The sequence below is a fragment of the Ziziphus jujuba genome, chromosome 8 (genome assembly GCF_031755915.1).
Source record: "Ziziphus jujuba cultivar Dongzao chromosome 8, ASM3175591v1".
Classification (NCBI taxonomy): domain Eukaryota; kingdom Viridiplantae; phylum Streptophyta; class Magnoliopsida; order Rosales; family Rhamnaceae; genus Ziziphus; species Ziziphus jujuba.
In genome coordinates, this window is record NC_083386.1 from 3650617 (window position 1) to 3672103 (window position 21487).

The 21487-nt window shown below is 34.5% G+C and overlaps 1 long non-coding RNA gene across 1 annotated transcript; it reads right to left on the reverse strand.

Moving 5' to 3' along the window:
- Positions 1–1215: 1215 nt before the first annotated feature.
- On the reverse strand, positions 1216–3191 carry LOC132805122 (uncharacterized). Its single transcript, XR_009640467.1, has 3 exons — positions 2831–3191; positions 2658–2718; positions 1216–1426 (listed from the first exon to the last, which is right to left on the reverse strand). It is a non-coding gene; the product is annotated as an uncharacterized LOC132805122 (long non-coding RNA).
- Positions 3192–21487: the final 18296 nt, after the last annotated feature.

A 21487-nucleotide genomic window follows, 5' to 3' on the forward strand; every position in this document is an offset into this window, starting at 1 on the left:
ATGCGTGTAAAAATAATATTAAAATAATACAGTATTTGAAAAACTTTACAGGTCCATAACTTTCAAACCACATGTCCAAATCGGACGTGCCGCTAGTCTACGAACTCGTATCGACGAGCACTTCACAACCATGCATGAGTCAACGCTCAACCTTGCATGAATAAAAAGTCAACCCCAACTCCCCTTGGACAGTTTGGACCTCAACTTGTTTTGCTCAAAACTTTCAAACCGTAGCTCCGTTTTCAACGTGCTACCAGTCTACGAACTCGTGCCAACGTGTACTTCGTAACGATACCTCAGTCAACCTAGAATTTGAACCGGATCAAAAAGTCAACTTTTGACCCCTTGGTCAACGGTCAACAGTCAACCTCGGTCAACGTGCAAAAATTTTCGACATGGTTCAGGACGGGGTGTTACAACCTTCCCCCCTTACAAAAATTTCGTCCTCGAAATTTCTTACGTCGCTGAAGTCGGTCTTGGAAAAACCACAACATAAAACAAATATGCACACTTGTAATGGAGGTACGTACGATACCTTCTACATATTACGTAATCCATGATTCCAACTGTCGCCGACACTCTGCTACCAATACAAACCAGGGTGGTTGCCTATATTGGCCGTCCGATCCCCTGGACTCGTAGGCAACATGATCATGGGGCTAGCTCTACATGGACCACAATGGTTCGCCGTCTCCATATGGTGCAGTATAATATCAAACAATATAACATACAAATACATATACGAACATAAACAAAAAATACTTGAATAAAACACCTTTAATTTCAAATACCACGTTGAAAAGTATTTAATTTTCATAATCGATCGGAAAAATATTTTGACACCCCCGAAGATTAGAGTTATTCAAACTCGGGCAACGAATTTGCTTCGAGACAAACGAAAAGAACGCTTTAAGACGGATAAAACGAGAGATTAGACACGGATGGGATGCACAACAATGCACAGTCCCTTAGGAATACTAGAACCTAGAGCTCTGATACCAACTGTCAGGACCCGTCCAGAATTCCTTCCCCGGAACCCTAGACAGCCCTGATCCCAGGGAAACCCTACCGGACCCTCCAACGGAAAATCCGACAGAGTCTCCCCTAAGGGATTTACTTACCACAAACTACCTGCACTGAAAACACACTTCTATAAACATCCCCTTATTCCTCCCACAACTACAAATTGTTCCACAAATTTCAGCACTTCAAAAATAAAACAACAGCAGCAACCCAGTGCATAAAAACAACGACACGTCCAATACAGTATACAGAGCATTATACGACAAATGTGGAATTTATAAAAATAACAGATAAAGAAGCAATACAGGATAGAGAGGAAAAAGGGAAGAAAAACTTCTTGAACCTTCGGCAACGAACTGAGACGTTGGGCTCGCCCCGGACAATCAACGTCTCCAACCTGGACCTAGGGGAACGGAATTTAAGAGTGTGAGATGCTAATCATCTCAGTGAGTGACCCTAACTACTATACACCTTTAATATTAATAATATAAAAATAAAGGAATTTAATTAAGCAATACCGAACAATTAAATAAATAAATAAATAAATATTTAAAGTAATAATTTCTCTCAAAACTTTCACTATTCACTCTGTTTGAAATGTTCCCCTTTTAAAACATTTTCACAAAACCCTTGTACGTACTTCCCAAAAACCAAGGAACTAAACGAATTAATAAACAACAAATAAACAAATAAATAAATACCCCAAATATAAATATTCTGTAATAAATTATAATAAATAATTTTTTTTTTGAACACCTTTGGGGTTTTAAACTTTAATTGCAATTTACACCGACAATTACACCTGACGCACCACACCATATACCGGTGATGCCCTCCGATACCCAGCGTCCCGAGCACCGACTGGCGAGAGGTTAAAGAGAGAAACCTGCAGTGGTCACTTCGGCGTCCCGACATTACCAACTGCTAAAAACCATCAACCCGGCCAAGGAGGGGGGCGGCTGTGCACAACAATAACCTTGCCTGCCCACGGTCCAATGGCAACTCACGGGTGAAGTAATAACCGTGCGCTAAACCAGATAATAACCGCGCACTACCACGTGTCCATACACCATACACCAGAACACCAATACTGTGTGAGTGCGTCTAAAAATAAACAATAATAACCAACCGTACCGTTTTACAAATTACCGTGGGAAGTATACCAAATTTTCACAAAACACCATCCCACATATTTTTATTCAACAACCCGGTACGAAAACATCGATAATCAACAAACCACAATTTTCCTCGAAATACGAGATGCAACCATAAAAATACCGCGGGCATAATTTATAAAATATAACCAAATATTTTCGTAAAATATTTAACCCAATTATGCCCAGAAAATCAAATTTAAAACCACGTACAAATACCACCAAAATTCACTTTGCTCATGCATAATAAATTAAACAACAATATAATTCATAATTAAATCACCATAAAATAATAATCGGGAATTTCTTAATGATCCCAAAATTTCCATTTATTACCAATGGTAAATATATATATAAAATAATATTTTTCCCGATTATATTTAAAATACACCACATGAGCACAATTTTACAGATACCAAATTAATACCACATAAATACAATTAATTACCCCGAAAATATTTTTAAAGGTGGATCACTCACCTGGAGCACGCAATTAACCTACGATCCATCACGGGATCAATTTCACGACTCACCGGTGCTCCTAGAACAAAATTCATAGACAGTCAAATAAATTAATATTTTAATCGGGTAAATAATACCCGATACCCGGGGGCTCAAACACAAACGTTAACCAAAATGGTCGAATGATATACCGAATCGAAGCTCGTGGAACGAGGATCACCAATCCGGTCTCCGTCGACCCCAATTCCGCCGGAGGTGGCCGGAATTTGGTCGGAAAGGTTCGGCCGGTGTTCACTTCCCCATATCTCGCAAACCGCTTCGAATTTCTGGGATTGGAGGCCATTTTTGGATTCAGAGGACCCAAAATAGGGGGATAGGAGGCTCAATTGGGAGTGGGCTGGCCGGAAAACACAAGAAAAGAGGAGAGAGAAACTTGGCCGGCCGGCGGCTTCTCCGGCCCGATCGGCGCGCGTCCGGCGGTGGCTGGCCGTGAAACTTGGTGGCCAAGCTCGCGAGGTGGCGGGCTTCCTTGGTGGCTGGCGCGTGAGGGCTATGGGTGGTCGGAATTCAAAAACACGGGAGAGAGAGAGGGACGGCCGGAAGAGAAGAAAGAAAAGCTGCGTGTGTGTGTGTATTTCGGGGAAGAAGAAGGAAAAAAGAAAAAAAAAAAAGAAAAAGAAAAAGAAAAAGAAAGGATTGGTGTTTTCCCACGTGGGGAAAAGAAAAGAAAAGAAAAAGAAAAAGAAAAAGAAAAAGAAAAAGGAAAAGAAAAAGAAATAATTAAATAATATTAATAATAATATTATTATTCAAAAATAATAAAATAATTTGATTTTTTTTTTTTTTTCACATAGTTGACATGTGGCATTTCACCATGGTGACACATGGCCACCTTCATTGAATCACACGTGGCACCTCGTTATGCGTGTAAAAAAATAATATTAAAATAATACAGTATTTGAAAAAATTTACAGGTCCATAACTTTCAAACCACATGTCCAAATCGGACGTGCCGCTAGTCTATGGACTCGTATCGATGAGCACTTCACAACCATTCATGAGTCAAAGCTCAACCTTGCATGAATAAAAAGTCAACTCCGGCACCCCTTGGACAGTTTGGACCTCAACTTGTTTTGCTCATAACTTTCAAACCGTAGCTCCGTTTTCGACGTGCTACCAGTCTACGAACTCGTGGCATCGTGCCCTTCGCCACAGTACCCTAGTCAACTCAAAATTCTCACCGAGTCAAAAAGTCAACTTTTGACCCCCTTCGGTCAACGGTCAACGGTCAACCTCGGTCAACGTGCACGGATTCCGGTGCGATTTAGGACGGGGTGTTACACTAGATATCAGAGGGCATCACTGGTGTATGGTGTGGTGCGTCAAGTATAAATTTTCAGATAGAAATTTCAAACCCTAAAGTGTTCTAAAATTATTTATTATATTCTATTACATTTTATTTAAATTTGGATTATTTAATTATTATTTATTAAAGTAACGATTCCTTGATTTTTGGGCATACGAACAATCGGGTTTTGCGAAAATGTTTTAAAATGGGAACATTTCCAACGGAGTGAATGGTGAGAGTTTTGAGAGAAATTTTATCTTCAATTAATTGTTATTTATATATTTATTTATTCTTAATTAATCAAGTGCACTATAATTATTATTACTGTTATAATTGTACAGTAGTTAGGGTCACTCACTGAGATGATTAGCATCTCACGTTTTTAAATTCCGTTCTCCTAGGTCCAGGTTGGGAGACGTTGATCGTATTAATTTCCTTCCTTTTTCCTCTCCATCCTGTATTACTTCTTTATCTGTCATCGTATTAATTTCATGTTTATTTGTATAATGCTCTCTATACTGTATTGGACGCATTTTATTAAATACTGCATTAATTCCCTGTTGTTCTTTTGGAGTGCTGCAAATTGTGGAATTATATTGTAGTAATGTGGATGGAATCCTTAGGGGAGGAAATTTGTGGTAAGTCCAACCCTTAGGGGAGGTTCTGCCGAATTTTCCATCGGAGGGTCCGGTAGGGTTTCCCTGGGATCAAGGCTTGTCCAGGGTTCCGGTGAGGAATTTTGGACAGGTCCTAACAGACGAGTACTTCACAACCATGCATGAGTCAAAGCTCAACTTTGCATGAACAAAAAGTCAACTCCGGCACCCCTTGGACAGTTTGGACCTCAACTTGTTTTGCTTATAACTTTCAAACCGTAGCTTCGTTTTCGACGTGCTACTAGTCTATGGACTCGTGACAATGTGTACTTTTTAATGATATCTCGATCAATGTGAAATTCCATCAGGAACAAAAAGTCAACATTTGACCCCGTTTTGGTCAACGATGGTCAAACCCAATCAACCTTAATCAAATTTGAGAAATTTCCGGTGTATTTCGGGATGGGGTGTTACAGTACCTATATGAATTAGTTTATGATGAAAACAAAAACATTTCTATGTATTTATTTTATTTTTTTAATATTTTGGACAAATAGTAATAAAAATATAGTTCAATTCATAACAAATGTGAATAATTCCAATAAAATTTTTCTAAAATTGTAATCTGTCGACCATATATAGCCACTCCCACCCTCTAGCTAATGCTTCCATTGATCATCATGTGAAACAAGTCAATTCACCCCAAAGAAAAAAAAAAAAAAAAAAAAAGGAACGTGAAAACAAGACAAACAAATCGTGTAACACACCTAAAAGAAAAAAAAGACAAACAAATTGTATATATACAACAATATATATGCCATATACGTATTTGGGTGGTCCTATCTCACTTTCACTTTCAGTCCTTTTTTTTGGTGAGAATCTTTTACTTTCAGTCCTATATTTATCAGCAAATAACGACCTAAATTATCTTATGCTTGTAATTTGCAAGAGACATGTATTAGTTTCGTTTGTTAAAATTGTAGTTCAACTTTTTTATTTGGTTTTTTTCATGTAGACATATTATGTATTTAAGTAAAAAAATTGAATACTGATTGATCAATTTAATCAAAATCTATCAAAAAAGTTCAAAATATAAGATAAATTGATGCTACACCAAAGCTTATGTGGGTAAATTTCTACAAAGAAAAATTTAGAGGGTAAATCAAAACTTGAGTAAAGTTTGGCAAAGGGGCATTCTTGTAATTTTCCCTTACAACTTTATTATCTAATAGAGATAAATGGAAATTAAAACTCACACAAGACTTGTATGATTCACTTTTCAAATTGTGTATGTCCAGTCTTGCGTTTGTATATATATCTTGGTGGGACTTCCATTTCGGATATATAGTAAATTGTAAAAACTGTACTATACACAAGTAATTACGTAACAAGTTTTTTTCTTTTTTTCCTTAAAAAAAGGCAATTACATGGTACCTATATAAATTAGTTTATGACCAAAATAACATTTCTATATAATTTAATTTGCATAAACAAATATTTAATAGTAAAAATCGAAATTTTATTTTTTTTTAAATTTTTTTTGGACATATAGTACTAATAAAAATATGATTTAAATTCAAATCAAATGTGAATGATTCTAAAAAAGAAATTCTAAAATTCTAATTCGTCCACCATATATAGCATCATGTGAAACAAGACAATTCAAGAAATAAAACATGAATCATGTGAAACAAGACAACAAATCGTGTAAAACATTTTAAAAAAAAAGACGAAGAAATAGTGTATATGCAACTATATATTTATAATATTATATAGTTATTTGCACTGTTCCTATCTCACATTTTTGTCCTACATATATATTTATCAACAAATATCTGATTCGTCTTATGCTTATATGACAACTATTTTGGAATTTGGGTCTTGTCAAAAGTGTAGGTAGTTTTCTTTTCTTCTTTTTTTTTTTATTTTTTTATTTTTTTATTTTTTGTTCTTAATAAATTATTTTTATATAGCCTTCGACCTTCTCATTCTTTTTGTCTGCTTCCTTCAGATTGTATGCCAAGTAAGCCCTTTTTTTTTTTTTTTTTTTGTTCTTAATAAATTATTTTTATATAGGCTTCGACCTTCTCATTCTTCTTGTCTGCTTCCTTCAGATTGTATGCCAAGTAAGCCCCGTCTTAGCGGGTGATTACTTGCTTATTTGGAAATACTTCCTTAAAGTTGCATCAATCATTGGTTCTCCAAACACTTTCGCTTCAATTTTTTGAATAATTCTGTTTTTTGATTTTTAATTTTTGTGGGAATATCTCAATATATGCATGGCAAGCGTGTTAATTGAGCACATATAATTATACACATCCACACCCAATCCCTAAACTCCACCTGTCCATCTTACATGGACAAATATTATTTTATTTTATATTTTTTCAAATCTTGTTACTTTTCATTAATGGAACAATAGTAAGGGGCTAATAATAGCCCCCAATATTATACCTTTTACCTCTCACAATGGTTTTTGTGTAAAGATTTATAAATAAAAAAAAAAAAAAATAGTTTGTGTGGGCGAGGAATGGAGCCATGATTGTAGGCTTCCAACCCTGGTCGACACAAATCATTGTGGCTTAAATAGAAATTTAAATATTTTTTTAGAGGAATCGTAAAAGGAGTATACACTCTCATTGTTCAATTCTAGTCATAAAAAAATAACTACATGATACGTGTTTTTTTTTTTTCTTATAAAAAAATAATACCTTTGTAAATTAGTCTAAGACCCAAAAAAATAAATAAATAAATAAATAAATAAACGAAAGTTTAATAGCAAAAAAAATAAAATTTTTTAACCTTTTATTATTTTTTTTTTTCAGTTTTTGGTCATATAGTAATAAAAATATAGTTTAAATGTAACACCCCGTCCCGAATATAGTTTAAATGTGCCTATGGATACACTACTCTCAAACCACTCTTAGATCTTTGAAAATCCTAGTCTCAATAATAATATACAGTATATGTTGTTTGCTTGCCCTAGACCCTTTTTATAGTCTGTGCAAGTCAATGGGCTTATAATCAAAGTTGGTCTTCTAGTCCAATGGGCCAACTGAAGTCTTATAGAGAGTGTGTGACCAAGGGCCCTACTATAAAATATTAAAATAAATCAGTCCCATTAATAGTGTAAATAGGCTCTGTAAGTGAGTAATTGATTATGTTAAGTCCACAAATTATTTATTTATCTAACAAAATGTACATTTTTAACATATATGTAGGTGATTTTCCCCAGATACATAAATGCACGTTTAAATTGCTGTGGCAACCAAATGGAAAAGAAAGAGACACCCCATTTCCCTAAAAGCATATGTATCACTCTGCCAGTAATAGTGTTAGTATCTACCAATTGCTGAATTTGGAAACAAGCAAGGCTTTACCGGACTAGAATTAAGCGATCCCGTGAGAATATTTGTTTTGGGTGAGGAATGTAGGAACAAAGTGAATGCTTTGTCTCTGTTCGATCATTGGCTAATGACAGTAGGTAAACCCTACTGACATTACATGTAATAATAACAAGAATAATAATATGTGAAAAGAGAGGAAATTACAACTGTTGGATAAAATTCACGGATCCTAAATATGAGAATATTCATAGAGGTGATAGTCGTGTGTAAATAACTCACAGATTCCTTCCGCAACCTTCAAGTCCTAGGGCTTTATTGAATGGTGCTATTTTGGCTTTATGAGGAGCTGTGATTTTTGTTGCTTGTTGGGTTCTTGTTTTGCTATACAATTTAGAGATTTTGGCCCATTGACCACTAAATGGCTGTTTAACGTAGATACTCCTCCTGGGATTTTTTTTATTTTTTTATCTATTCATATCCTATTTATTATATCAACTATACCTTTGCCAATAACCCATCCACTACATTCAATCTCCTTTTAACTTTCTTTCACCAAAACCAAACTCACTCTCAGTAACTTTTCCAGAATGTTCACGTTTTAGAAAATGTTACCGATGGCCATTATCATTATTACCGATAGGCCATTGCTAGTTTAGGTTATGTAATTTTCTTTTTTTGGTTAATGGCTTAATTTATTTGCTTTTTAATTTTTTTCTTCTTCGATACAACTTCTATCATGACAACAATATAAATAATTATAATATCACATAGAGTATTATAAAAATAAAATAAAAAAAACCACTTTTCATATATACAAATTAGCAAAACAATTATCAAGATGTATTGCGAATAATAATAGATGTCATTGGTAAGTTTTCCAAAGAGTAAACAAAGTTTCTAAAAAAATTACCAACAGTTGCTATTGTAATTAAGGATAAAACATAATTTTTTAGACTTTTAAGGGTCAATTTATTTTTTTAATTTCTTTTTTATTTTTATTTATTTTTTAAATTTTGGTTCAATGTATCACAACTTCTATAATAACATATACAACACAAATAATACTCTCTAAAAAAATTATCAATGGTTATTATCGTGATTATTGATCTGCCATTAATAATTTTAGTTGCATAATTTTTTTTTTAATGGTCAATTTGTTTTTTGGAAACTGAACCCAACTAGCAAAAGAAATGCATAAATGCCATATTTGAGGCCATTACTGCGAAAAACTCATAGTAAAGCCATGAATTTTCTATCCAACAGCAACTAATAAAAAATAGTTGGGGAATCGTAACCTCACAAAATCAGCCCTCGAGTAATGACCACAAAGCAACCATCCTTGCTCGTTGCACGCCCATATACTGCAAACACCAACCGAATGGAGACTTAAACATACTCCCAACCCAGCTTGTAAAAAAGACACAAACTCACCACTTTATGGAAAGAAAACAAATGTTATAATAATAAGGATAAGATTTTGCTTTTCATTGTGACAAATCTAATTAAAAATAAAAAATAAAAAAAGGGAACAATCAAGCAAAATAAAAAATTTGGGGAACAATGAAACAAAATCAAAGTTTCATAATATATACATAGAGGGGGAGTTCGAGGTTGAGAGGGCAATGAATCTTGGTGATTGGTTTTTGCTGTCAAGAGAGATCGAGAGGGAGAAATCAAAAGGGAGAAATTAAGAGAGAGAACTGAGACCATGGTGCTCAACAAATGCAAACCTTTGAGCTGCATTGGAAGATTGATGGCACAATCTCAGAGCTTCAAGATTCTCACTACAATTTCAGTTGGATTTTATTATTGCTGCTTCAGTGGTTAATGATGGAATTTGGAAAAAAAAAAAAAAAATTATCGTGGTTCCAAGAGTTTAGGTTAAGAAGCAGAAAACCTTTTATAAGATTGTTTGGTTTTTAATTTTTTTTTATTTTTTATTGAAGGGTATAGTAGATAAAGATTGATAGAAAAAAAAAATTTATATATATTAGAAGCGGTGGGCGTCTAACGTTTAAATTTAGAATCTATTTGAGTGGCAATGAACCAAAATCCCCTTCCAATTTCCTTTCATTCTTGCAACATTCACTATAGCACATGAATATTTATAGTCCTTAGAACCCAATAGTAAATGTTAAGTTTTCTTAACATATCAAGTGACATATTAAAAGTTGTTAGCTGAGGACACATTTCCCGAATATATATATATATATTACAAATTATATTAAAAAAAAAAACAGAAAAAAAATTTAATACTACAAATTGAATTTTAAATAAAATTAATTCAATTAATAAATCATTTGCATTTACAATTTTAAAATTAAAAAAAAAAAAACTTCTTCTAAAAATGAATATATATATATATATATATATATATATATTTTTTTAAGAAATAAATCCCCTGCTCATGTGCTCTACTATTGGGCGTATATATATATATATATATTTAAGATTTATATAGGGGGTTATACAGTTTAAGGTTTTTAGTTTTAACGGATAAACAAACAGCATTAGTACTTTGGCTTCAATGAGAAGAGGTTTTCCTAACGTAGACAAAATTCAAGAAGATTATTTATATATTGTTCCAAAGGGAGGCGTTAATCAGAAGCCAAAGAGGCGTTTGTTTATGCTTTTGATCAATGAAGGGAGTTCATAGTAAACCTTTTTTGTTTCTCAGGTCATCATACTCCAAAGATTTGAATGTTAATTCCTCCTCCTGAATTAATAAAACATATTAGAATCTTTATAAGACAGTTACAATCTTTAATGTTGGGTGTAGAAAAAATTACTGTAAACATTTGATAAAGATAATGAGGCATGTGTACCTTATTGTTTTGATATAGATTTTCAACAGAAAATTGCAATTCTTAACTAATTTTGGGTTCTTTTTTTAATTTATTATATTTTACGCACTGCCTAATTACAAGATTTAGTTTGGCTTCCTTGTTGGCTTCAGCAGCATCAGTTAGAACCACTCAATGAGTGTATTAATGAAACTCTAGATCATTCCAAGTCAGCATCCGAGGTTGGGAATTTTTATAATCTTTTTGCTTCTTACATTTTTTCTACCTCATGGCGTGGCACACTTGGTTACAAAAGCTGTTAATTGTTGTTTTCAATGCAATGAATAGGATTTTGCATTGTTTCCAGCAATCAGAGAGGATTCACTTTTGTCCGCAGCGAAAGAAGGTAGACATAATGGCTGCCATTTATTCTTATAGGGGGAAGACAATTCGCCTATTAGTTTTGCTTCATCTTGTGGAAATGTAAGAATTTACGTTTACTAGCCAAGAATAAATTTTTGCAGTTTTGTTTTTCTAAATTATGTTGCTTATTTGAAGGGAATACTCATTCAAAAAGGAAGTGGCTTTAATCTATTTTGTGTCTTGTTGTTGGAGTTATACTAACTATGCATGATTCCAGAGTCAAGCTGATTCTCACATATGAAAGTTGTATATGCTAGATTTGTCCCCGTTCTCTTTTTTATTTTTATTTTTTTATTATTTATTATTATTATTATTTTTTTTCCCTGTCAGTATGATGCTCTCTTATTCCATGTGTTATGCTTGCATGCAGAGAAATATTTACAGCTGCTGTTCTCTTATTCCATGTGTTATGCTTCCCACTCCAAATATGCTTCGGGATCACTTTTACCCATAAAAGGTGGGATATTAACCTTGATATTTCCCAAATCATCATCTGTATCTTCCCTCCTATATCTCCCATGGCCAGCTCTATCTTGGACAGCAAAGGTTTCGTCCATACCTTCCTCAAAGTCACCGTCCAATGGCTCCTCATCAAATTCCTCTCTCGGCCTCTCGCGACCTCCTCGTCCTCGGCCTCGTCCTCCATGGAATTCTTGCCTATTTCTTGTATTCGGCCTTCCTTGTGAGGCTTCTAATCTTCCCACTCTTTGGTTTACATGCTCAAATTGAGCACTCATCCGCTGTATTGATTCCAAAATAGTTCTCAAGTCCACTTGGTCTCCACTTCCGGTAGCTCGGTCATCGCCATGAAATGCTACGGACTCTTCCTCATTGATCCTCAAGGGTGGATCTCCTCTTCTTATTCTAGAATCTGCCATGTTAGTAAAATACTACAAAAAATAAAATAAATCCTCACAATATTCACTCCCTTACGTGTTTCACTCAAACAAGGTCTCGACACTCGTGTTTGCACACTAGTTTCGGCTTTTACCCTCTTTTAAGCTCTCACACTCTTGCCTTTTTCTACTCAATGAATTATCTCAAAGTTCTAATTAAAACACCCACAAAACAGCAATTAGATCACTAGTATGTTTTAATTAAACTTATCAACAAGGCAGTAGCAAAAAGTAGGCAATACCGAAAGAATCCAACAAATCCTAATTTTTCGGCTTTCTAGACAAGAAAACACAAAATAATGGGAAAACGTTGGAATTTTTGAAAACTGCACCAGATTGTAGTAGATTATGAGTTCAAGAATAAAATTCCAGAAAAAGAAATTCAAATACGAACAAGAATCAAAGAGAACAAAATTATAGAAAAGTGTTGGTTGTTGTTCTTGTAATTCAAGTTTTGTATCAATTCCTTTATCTAATTTTAATCCAAATAATTTAAGCACCCAAAATCCAAATATCCAGCAGCAAAAATAATTCTCCAGCAACTCAAATATTGAATAAATAACAAAAAACCAGCAGCTCCAACAAATTTCCAGCAAACAAATCAAACTCCAACAAACCGAAATATTTTTTTCTTCTTTTTTTTTTTTTATATATATTCGGCCTTACCTTTTTTTTTTTTTTTTTTCACTCACAGAACATAAACAACTGCAGTAACAAGAATAATTACCAAAACTGCAATTCCAACTCCAAAACAAACACCAAACCCGTGACCTCCAAATAAACAAAATGTGCAGTTTTTTTTTTTTTTTTAAATGTTGCCGCACACTTTTTTTTTTTCCTGTTTTTTTTTTTTTTTTTTTTTTTGAATATATGAATGCAAATATTTAAGACTAAAACAGCAAAGAAAAATCAACAAAAACCAAATTAACAAGAACAATGATAAAAGACAACCAACAAATTAGGAAACAAAAATACGATAAAACTAGGAAACCTAATTCAACTAGGAATGAATTAATTTTTTTTTTTTTTTATAAGATGCAGAACGTGTAGGGGATGGATGCAACCTTAACCTAATGCTAAAATTGCAGAATAACACAAAAACAAATAAAACAAACAAAGATAGATCAAACCTGAACAAAATTTAGCTCTGATACCAAATGATACGAACCTAAGACGACCTGCTCCTAAACCCGTATTATATTAGCCCGGATCTTAATTAAGTTCAAGTTCTAATGGAATGGACCTCAACCCCTAACCAACCTGTGGTTAGAAACCTTGGTATAATGAAGACGCCACAATAGGGGATGGAAAACCTATTGATAAGTCAAGCTAAAACAACCAATTCTCTAATGGTGTTTTAGGTGTTCTCAAAGAACAAAGAGATAATTAATCTCACAAGTATTTTCTTAATCAAATCAAAGTTTTAAAGTTGTATTCTTATTGATAATTAAACCTTTAAATAGGCTACAAAGCCATGAAATAAAACCCTAGAACATAAAGAAAACCAGCCACCACACATAAAGAAACCTAGTTGGCTGAAACTATACTTCCTTTCCTAATCTAAGTTTGATTAATTAATTCCTTTATATTAAATTAGGAATTAATTAATTTACAATGGAAAGAATAAAATAAAAACCTTCCTAAAGTTATTTTTCCAGAAAATATATAAATAAAAGCCAAAAAGTAATGGTATTTTCCTAAAACAAAAAGTAAAAACAAATTAGGAAACTAAAAATGCTAGCCTTTTTGATCAAGTTGACTTTGATCAATCTTTGACCTCTTTGAGCTTCAAATCAGCTTCTAGATGATTTTTATGATGCCAAATACGTTGAATATGAAGTCCCACACGTTGCCCATGCTTGGAAAAATAAGAAAAGGCTAATACAGTAAAATACAGTAAAGCCAGCAAGCAATACAGCAAATTCGGCCAAATTGTTGAGGCTGTCCGTACAAGCCCTTTTTGATTGCATTTGAGGCTGATTTAACTTGATTCCATGACCTCTTAGGCATATGTATTGAACCCATAAAGCATTGGAACCATTTCATGCTTCCCGGACTCCAAAAATGTACCAAAATCGTCACCCGGGTCCGTATCGGCTTCCACCACTTGGATGCTTAGAATAGGCTTTGTATCTTCAAGTATGGACAAGCTCTGTTGAGATTGATTACCCCCTGTATAAATACTCCCAGTTTGTCCTTAAATCTCATAATTTGAGCTCTTGTGATTGGCCTAGTCTTCATCCGTGTCGAGTCAGCACCACAGCGGGTTATCGGTGGAGCGGGCTCGGGCGGAATCACATCAAGTTAGGAAGCCTTTACCGTGGTTAATTTCTGTCCACGTCTCCAATGAGCTATCGGAGAATGGTTGTCAAGGGTATTTGACCCATGTGGTTGATGTCCGAATAGATGGTGAGCATTGGAACTGCTCATAATGGGAAGCAATCCAAAAGCAATTTCCCAGCAAGTTATCTGGATTACGACCATAAAATGGATATTGAATCATTATTGATTTGGCTTTGGACATTGATCTATTTCAGTACCGCCATGCCGTGCGACTCCATTAAAGTTAAAGGACTTAAAGGCTTAGCTGCAAGATTTGGTGAATAAAGGTTTAACTAGGTCAAGCTTATCATCGTGAATGGCATTTGTTCATTCATGGAGAAGAAGGATGATTGCCTAAGGGTGTGTATCAGCTATCAATGATTTAGCAAGGTCACCACCCATAATCGATACTTGTTGTCGAGTATGGATGTGTGTCGATCAACCTTAAGGTCAAGATATTTTTTCCAATCGATTATTAAAAATTAAATACTTTTCCAAGTGATATTTGAAATTAAAGGTATTTTATTCAAGTATTTCTTATTTATGTTCGTACATGTATTTGTATGTTATATTGTTTGATATTATATTGCATATACCGCACCATACGGAGGCGATGAACCAATGTGGTCCATGTAGAGCTAGCCCCATAATCATGTTGCCTACGAGTCCAGGGGATCGGACGGCCAATATAGGTAACCACCCCGGTTTGTATTGGTAGCAGAGTGCCGGTGACAGCTAGAATCATGGATCACTTAGCATGTTAGAAGGTATCGTATGTACCTCCATTTTGAGCGTGCATATTTCATTTTATGCTATGGATTTTAAGATATAATTTTATGCATTTATTCATGTTTTTACTATTGTTCCAATGTGGAGTTTTAGCAATTGCCTATGCAAGTTAAGGTATTTTAAACTAATTAAATTAATTTTTGTATTATTATTGTTTCATTGATTTAATTAGTAAATTTCATAAATTATATTTCGATTTTTGAAGAAGTTTGGAAATTTAATTTGGTTGATAAATTGTGTATATTTTATGCTGGTGGTATATTTGGAAAATATATTTTATTATTTGTTTTATGTTATATTTTTCCAAAAGCGACTTAAGGTTTAAGTATCGCCAATTGAGAATCCAAAGTAGGATATCGTTGAGTTCAAAAAGAGATCCTAAAGGAAGCACGTGATTCAATGTATGCGATACACCCCAAGGGTACAAAGATGTATGGAATGCTCAATAGATGATATTATGGTTTGGCACAATAAAGGAAGTTGCAGGATTCGAAAAAAGGTACTAAAGTCACCGACAAGTAAAAGTGGGGAATAGAAACGTTTGAGGTAGTTTCAATCCTTGCCCATTTCCGTGTCGGGTGGGGAGATGTAAACATGGATTTCGTGCTTAAACTATCGTTCACAAAGAGAAGGTACGACAGCATTTAGAGAATCAAACAAGATCCAAATAGCGATTAAAGTTCTACTTGGTTGTTGATGAGGTTAATGAGATGAGGATGATTCCTTAGGCATGGTTAGATGTTTAAGCATGGTTATTTTCATTCTAGAAGCTAAGATCTTGATATCTTATTTCCTTGGAGATTTAAGGTTCGTATTGGTGGTGCTTTATCGATTCAAGGTGGTTGATATTGTTGGTGATAATTTACAATGATAAGGAGTATGATTTTTGGGACGTAGTTAGAATTTAAGAAGTGTGGAATACTTTTATGGGTTAAGAAGTGTGGAATACTTTTATGGGTTAAGCATGGTTGTTCATAGTATTGGTGGTGATGGTAAAATTAAGATTTAAATTCCTTATTGCTTGAGGTGTGGATTCATGGAATTTATTTGAAATTGGGGGAACTTAGGTTTTTCAAGAATGGTATTTGGATGTTGAAAAATTTTATTCATGACCTTGATGAATTTAGTTAAAAGAAAGATTGATGTTTGTCGAGGTTAAGACTATTGGTTAATCAATGAGGCGCAAGGGTTTTATAATTGTAAGTATTAGGAGGGTAATCGAAGACAAGAGAATTAATCTCAACCTTAACTTGGTGATACCAGTATTTGAGGAAATTAGAGTTAAGTTCTAATCTTACCTTTTGAATTGCGGATCGAGTTACGAGAGTTGGTTGTTGATTTAAGGATGCATGCTTCAGAAGCACTTTATGGTTAGCGTTCGACTATGACCAAGACTTGTAGATCATGTTCTCATGGCCTAGTTTGAATATCCTTAATTAGGGGGCATGAGGAGGAAAGTTGCATAAGAGGAAAGTTAAAATTCACTATTAGGCGTGATGGTAGTGTAGTGATAGTGGATGAGGTCTCTATTATACTTGCTAAGTTAAGCTGCTCAGGTTCGGAAGAAGAGCTATACAGTTGTGTGTATACAGATCTTAGGAGGTGAAGCATACGTATTGGTCAACAAAACTATTTCTTAAGTTAAAGTCTACTGGTGAATCCTCATAGTCGATGAAAGTGACGCGAGAGTCGTGTAAACCGCGACTGATACTTTTATACGTTTCAGCAACATAAGAAATTTCGAGGACGAAATTTTTATAAAGGGGGAAGATTGTAACACCCCGTCCCAAATCACATTGGAATTCTTGCATGTTGACCGAGTGGGTCAAAAAGTTGACTTTTTGGTCCAGCTGAAATTTCTAGTTGACCGTGGTACCGTAGCGAAGTACATGATGCCCCGAGTTCGTAGACTAGTAGCACGTCAAAAACAGAGCTACGGTTTGAAAGTTATGGGCAAAACAAGTCGAGATTCAAATTGTCCAAAAGGTGCCGGAGTTGACTTTTTATTGCTGTAGAATTTTGTTTTGACTTTCATATGGTTGTAAAGTACTCGTCAATACGAGTTCATAGACTAGCGGCACACTTAAATTGGACATCTGGTTAAAAAGTTATGGACATGTGAAGTTTTCCGAATATCGTAATATTTTATTATATCTGGCTTAAGTGAATAGTGATGCCACGTGTTGACATCTGAGAGTTCCACATGGGTGAACAGTGTCACCCATGGTGGCTTTTATTTTGGCAAAACGACGGGGGAGGAGAGAGAAAGAGAGAGAGGAGAAAGAGAGGGAGAGAGAAAACCACCGGCCGTCGGAGTTGTGAAATTTTCTGGCCGAATCTTGCCACACGCGCCGCCAGACAAGAGTGCCTCTCCATTCCCGGCCAAACCCTAAAATTTCACTGCCAACTGATCGGCGACGCGCCCGGATCGGGGCTTTTTCTGGCGGTGGCTCCGATTCCTTCAACTGCCGAGATCTCCACATTCCGGCCTCCATTCTTGTCACCGTTGGTCCCGTTGAGACCCTCTCCCTTCGATCTACAAAACCACCAAAAATCCCAACCACCAGCCACCGCACGGTTGTCGGTGATCGCGACAGCTTGCTAAAGAAGTCACTATTCAGGCGAGTACCCAGTTACAACGCCGGTCCCTCCCCACTAATTCCGACCCCCTGAATCCAAATTCAGTGTCTTTTTCCTCCAATTCGGGATGGTTTGAGAGAATCGAAGAGTTGAATCCCTAAAGCTTTTTGGCGAGATTCCGGCCATCTCGGGTCCGATCTCCGGGAAGTAAGACCGGATTCGTAATCCTCGTCACTCAAGCTTCGATTCGATATATTACTCGTCAATTTTGGTTGTCGTTTGTGTTTGCTCCCCGGGTACCCATTTGGGTGTTACCCGATTAAAATATTAATATAATTGGGTTGGTGTATTGTGGATGTTTTAGGTGCACGTGTGGGTATTGAAGTTGATCCTGCAGAGGATCTTGATTGATATACGTGCTTAAGGTGAGTGACCCACCTTTAAATTTATTTTGGGGTGATTAATTATATTTATGTCGTGTTAATTTGATATCTAGAATTATGCTCATGTGGTGGAATTTAAATATAATTGTGGAAATATTATTTTATATATATATATATACCCATTGATGCTAAACGGAATTTTGGGTTATTAAGAAATTCCCGATTATTATTATTATTGTGATTTAATTGTATCTATTACGCATGAGCGAGGTATTTTCATTATTAATTGTATCTGGATTTTAACATTATTTTTGGGCATGATTGGTTTAAATTGGTGGTTTCAAATTTTATAATTATGCCCATGGAGTATTAATTGATGGACTTTGTGTTACGAGAAAAATTATTTGTATATTGTTATCGGTGGTTTTGTACCAGAAATGTTAAAGAAAAATGTGGGAGGTTGAATTTGAAAATGGTATAATTCCCATGGTGAATTTTGGAAAATTGGTACCTTAATAATAAATTTAATAATTGGTTTTAGACGCACTCATACAGTATTGGTGTTCTGGCTGTATATGTGGATTAGCGCGCAAGTTATTATGTCTCCCGTGAGTTGCCATTGGATCGAGGGCAGACAAGTTTGATATTGGTCATAGCCGCCCCCCTCCGTGGCCGGGATGACGGTTTCAGCAGCGGCGCTGTCGGGACGCCGAAGCGCCGTATGCAAGTTTCTCTCTTTAACCTCCCCGCCAGTCGGTGCTCGGGATGCTAGATATCAGAGGGCATCACTGGTGTATGGTGTGGTGCGTCAAGTATAAATTTTCAGATAGAAATTTCAAACCCTAAAGTGTTCTAAAATTATTTATTATATTCTATTACATTTTATTTAAATTTGGATTATTTAATTATTATTTATTAAAGTAACGATTCCTTGATTTTTGGGCATACGAACAATCGGGTTTTGCGAAAATGTTTTAAAATGGGAACATTTCCAACGGAGTGAATGGTGAGAGTTTTGAGAGAAATTTTATCTTCAATTAATTGTTATTTATATATTTATTTATTCTTAATTAATCAAGTGCACTATAATTATTATTACTGTTATAATTGTACAGTAGTTAGGGTCACTCACTGAGATGATTAGCATCTCACGTTTTTAAATTCCGTTCTCCTAGGTCCAGGTTGGGAGACGTTGATCGTATTAATTTCCTTCCTTTTTCCTCTCCATCCTGTATTACTTCTTTATCTGTCATCGTATTAATTTCATGTTTATTTGTATAATGCTCTCTATACTGTATTGGACGCATTTTATTAAATACTGCATTAATTCCCTGTTGTTCTTTTGGAGTGCTGCAAATTGTGGAATTATATTGTAGTAATGTGGATGGAATCCTTAGGGGAGGAAATTTGTGGTAAGTCCAACCCTTAGGGGAGGTTCTGCCGAATTTTCCATCGGAGGGTCCGGTAGGGTTTCCCTGGGATCAAGGCTTGTCCAGGGTTCCGGTGAGGAATTTTGGACAGGTCCTAACAGACGAGTACTTCACAACCATGCATGAGTCAAAGCTCAACTTTGCATGAACAAAAAGTCAACTCCGTCACCCCTTGGACAGTTTGGACCTCAACTTGTTTTGCTTATAACTTTCAAACCGTAGCTTCGTTTTCGACGTGCTACTAGTCTATGGACTCGTGACAATGTGTACTTTTTAATGATATCTCGATCAATGTGAAATTCCATCAGGAACAAAAAGTCAACATTTGACCCCGTTTTGGTCAACGACGGTCAAACCCAATCAACCTTAATCAAATTTGAGAAATTTCCGGTGTATTTCGGGATGGGGTGTTACAGTACCTATATGAATTAGTTTATGATGAAAACAAAAACATTTCTATGTATTTATTTTATTTTTTTAATATTTTGGACAAATAGTAATAAAAATATAGTTCAATTCATAACAAATGTGAATAATTCCAATAAAATTTTTCTAAAATTGTAATCTGTCGACCATATATAGCCACTCCCACCCTCTAGCTAATGCTTCCATTGATCATCATGTGAAACAAGTCAATTCACCCCAAAGAAAAAAAAAAAAAAAAAAAAAAGGAACGTGAAAACAAGACAAACAAATCGTGTAACACACCTAAAAGAAAAAAAAGACAAACAAATTGTATATATACAACAATATATATGCCATATACGTATTTGGGTGGTCCTATCTCACTTTCACTTTCAGTCCTTTTTTTTGGTGAGAATCTTTTACTTTCAGTCCTATATTTATCAGCAAATAACGACCTAAATTGTCTTATGCTTGTAATTTGCAAGAGACATGTATTAGTTTCGTTTGTTAAAATTGTAGTTCAACTTTTTTATTTGGTTTTTTTCATGTAGACATATTATGTATTTAAGTAAAAAAATTGAATACTGATTGATCAATTTAATCAAAATCTATCAAAAAAGTTCAAAATATAAGATAAATTGATGCTACACCAAAGCTTATGTGGGTAAATTTCTACAAAGAAAAATTTAGAGGGTAAATCAAAACTTGAGTAAAGTTTGGCAAAGGGGCATTCTTGTAATTTTCCCTTACAACTTTATTATCTAATAGAGATAAATGGAAATTATAACTCACACAAGACTTGTATGATTCACTTTTCAAATTGTGTATGTCCAGTCTTGCGTTTGTATATATATCTTGGTGGGACTTCCATTTCGGATATATAGTAAATTGTAAAAACTGTACTATACACAAGTAATTACGTAACAAGTTTTTTTCTTTTTTTCCTTAAAAAAAGGCAATTACATGGTACCTATATAAATTAGTTTATGACCAAAATAACATTTCTATATAATTTAATTTGCATAAACAAATATTTAATAGTAAAAATTGAAATTTTATTTTTTTTTAAATTTTTTTTGGACATATAGTACTAATAAAAATATGATTTAAATTCAAATCAAATGTGAATGATTCTAAAAAAGAAATTCTAAAATTCTAATTCGTCCACCATATATAGCATCATGTGAAACAAGACAATTCAAGAAATAAAACATGAATCATGTGAAACAAGACAACAAATCGTGTAAAACATTTTAAAAAAAAAGACGTAGAAATAGTGTATATGCAACTATATATTTATAATATTATATAGTTATTTGCACTGTTCCTATCTCACATTTTTGTCCTACATATATATTTATCAACAAATATCTGATTCGTCTTATGCTTATATGACAACTATTTTGGAATTTGGGTCTTGTCAAAAGTGTAGGTAGTTTTCTTTTCTTCTTTTTTTTTATTTTTTTATTTTTTTATTTTTTGTTCTTAATAAATTATTTTTATATAGCCTTCGACCTTCTCATTCTTTTTGTCTGCTTCCTTCAGA